Source organism: Condylura cristata, unplaced genomic scaffold (assembly GCF_000260355.1).
Source record: "Condylura cristata isolate star-nosed mole 26May11 unplaced genomic scaffold, ConCri1.0 scaffold00027, whole genome shotgun sequence".
In the NCBI taxonomy this organism is placed as follows: Eukaryota; Metazoa; Chordata; class Mammalia; order Eulipotyphla; family Talpidae; genus Condylura; species Condylura cristata.
The window spans coordinates 21,221,173-21,224,152 of NW_004567128.1; the positions used below are offsets into that span (position 1 = coordinate 21,221,173).

The following is a 2,980-nucleotide window of genomic DNA, read 5'->3' on the forward strand; positions in this document are numbered from 1 at the left end:
GAACTCATGCGGAAGTGGCTTTAGCTTCACAGTGCTGTGCTTTAACCCGCTGCGCCACCAGGGAGGGCCAAGTCTCAGCTTTTTAAAAAAGATTATTTATTTATTTAATACAAGAACCCAGGTACAGGCCAGAGATACTGGTGGGGAGGGGGGTTGAGAGGATTCACCAGAGAGAATGGGGAACCGGCAGATGGACTGAAAATACACTGCTGAGGGAGCAGCAAGCGAGACAGGAGAGGTCTGCTGCACCATGTGGGTCACTCCCTGGCTGGGGATCGAACTCATGCTGCAGTGGCTGCAGACAGCTCCACAGTGCTGCACTTTATTGTGTTGTGCCACCAGGGAGGGCCCTGAGTCTCAGCTTTCTTATCTGCCATATAAAGATTTCGGTAGCACCTTGTGCATAAAATTGTTGTGAAATTTAAATGAGATAATCCATGCCATGCTCTTAGTAGAGTATGTGACACAGACATGCTCAATAAATACAAACTGTGATCCTATACTACCCTTCTTTACACTCAGAGTGACTTATTTCCCTGCGGTCTCTCTGATCACCAATGCTCATGGATTTGATGGTAGCCCCTCCCCCTTCTAGCCAGTCCTCCTAGCCACGATTAGGCAATTTTAAATGGTCCCATGACCATAGTTTAAACAATTACTATAATCTGAATTACCAGATTGCCACACTCAACAAAGGGCTTCGATTTCTTTCACATAGCATAGGTGCTAATACCAGTAAGAGCGAACACCTAGATCGCTATGTACCAAGCCAGGCATATAGTACATTTTCAGTTTATTTAATCCTCAAGACAGCCTTATGAGGTAGGTGTCATTATTATCCCCCATTTGACAAACAGGAAAACTGAAGCAGAGGAATTCTGTAACTTTCCCAGAGGCACACGGCTGCTAAGCAGTGGAAGCTAGCCTCAAGTCCAACTCTGACTTAAGATCCAACTCTTTCTAAAACATAAGACCTTTATCCCCTCATTAGTGGATAGATAAAATCTGCATGCTAAGAAGAATCAGGTACCTTTTGCTGTGTAACTACCCCAAAGCTGAGGGGCTTAAACAGCAGTCGATTATTTCTCCCACTTCTGCGGACTGCCTGCAGTGTCTGCTGTTGATCTTGCCCGGACTGCCTCATACAATTGCATTTATCTGGAGGCTTTGTGGGGCTTGGGCTCAGGAGAGCACTGGCACGCAGGAAGCCTTCCTTTCAGCTGGCCCTGTATCCTACCTGGTGGGTGGTCAGAGTGTCATGGTCTTGGGGTGCCAAGAGCAGAGGTGGAGGCTGCCTCTGGTCTCCAGAGTACTAGAAGTTGTAACAGCATCAGTTCCACTGTGTTCTATCAGCAAAAGCAAACCAGGAGTTCAGCTCAGATTTAAGAGAGGAAGAAATCGACTCCACTTTTTTTCTTAAAGATTTATTTATTTTATGCATACAGAACTGGGGTACAGGCAAGAGGTGCAGGGGTGGTGAGAGGCTTCACCAGAGACAGAGTGGGGAGCAGAACAGGCTGACTGACAATGTACACTGCTGAGGGGAGCAGCGAGTGGGTCAGGAGAGGTCTGCTGCGCCCTGTGGGTCACCTCCAGGGCGAGGATTGAACTCATGCTGCAGTGGCTTTAGCTTATTGATGTGCTTTAACCCGCTGCACCACCAGGGAGGACAGACTCCAGTTTCTGCAAGGAGAAACTCCAAAATCACATTGCAAAAACATGTGTTTGCTAGGATAGGAGAAAACTGCAGCCAGTAACTGTCTACCTCCGAGATCACATGTGATGCTTCTCTGTTAGCAGGGGGAGCTACTGGAACCGGGGCGGAAGCAGCAGCCAGTTGAAACTGCATCATGGAAGGCAGGTGGGTCCGGAGCTCTTGTTTCTTCAGCTTTGCCTTGCACCCCGGGGACTTGGGGGAACCTGAAGGAGACAGGTAGAAGAGAGACATATAGGAGACTTGGAAGAGACCCAAAGGTGAGAGACACGTGGGGGTGGTTGGGCACTGGCAGCCATTATCCTGATGTGGTATCATCTCTCTTCCTAGCTCTCGAAGGCCCGTCTTTAATTCCTTCTTGCGGGCCCCCACCAGAAGGTGCCTTAGACTTGTGGCAAACTTCTTGGCCTCTGTGTCCCCATGTAAGACCAGGTCTGTTTGGTTGGGATTTTCTCACAAGGAGTTGGATAAGTTGGGGCATTTTATTAGCAAATTATTAATAATATCCTTTCTTTTACACACACTAATTCTAATAAGGGTCTATCATACCGAGTGTCTGCTTCCTTTGTCTTTATGTGGCATGTTGCAGGATTCCTTTAAGAGAGTATACCCCTTAATAGTTTGGGGTTCCTGTGTGCCCCTAAGTTGCATACTAACATTGGTAGCACATGACCCAATGCCAACTGACTCATCCAGAAAAAATAAGGGACTATTTATTGGGTCATTTTAATTGTAAATGCAAAGGTTATTGTGGCCTAGTCATCAGGACTCGGTCTCGTCTTTCCTTCTCTCAGGTGAGGCTGTCTCCACAGAGCGGTATATTTGACACTAGTACCTTCATGCTTACAGTGTCACTAAAGACATTTTTCTTTAAATTTTCTCACCCAGCATCCCCAGATTGCATGTCATTGGTCTGACTCTAGACACACCTCCACTTCTGCAGTCACCTCTAAGGCCAGGAAGGTGTAACACGCTGATTGACCATGTTTAGAGCACATATCTGTGGAATGTCACGGGGCCCACGCGCGTGCTGGTAAATGTTTAACAAGCGGCTCTATGGGGCGGCAGGGGAGGGGTTCACTTGTAGTGTTTGCTAAGCTCAGTGGTGTCCATCTTCCCACTGGCTGGTTTCAGGCAGCTCTCATGATGCTCTCTAAAGAGGGAGTTGGGAAAAGATGGCACATTCAGAGCTAGTGGAGGTGGTCCAGAGCAGAGCACTATGGAAGCCCACCCAGAGCACAATGCTGAGAGTGGTGGTGGTGGGGG

At 47.9% G+C, this 2,980-nt stretch overlaps 1 long non-coding RNA gene across 1 annotated transcript in view; it reads left to right on the plus strand.

Annotated features, from left to right (window-relative positions):
- Positions 1–2,980, plus strand: part of LOC105854153 — a 124,220-nt gene that overhangs the window by 54,792 nt on the left and 66,448 nt on the right. Inside the window, exon 3 of the long non-coding RNA XR_001145863.1 lies at positions 1,798–1,861. This is a non-coding gene — a long non-coding RNA (uncharacterized LOC105854153). The remainder of the gene's footprint in view (positions 1–1,797; positions 1,862–2,980) is intronic.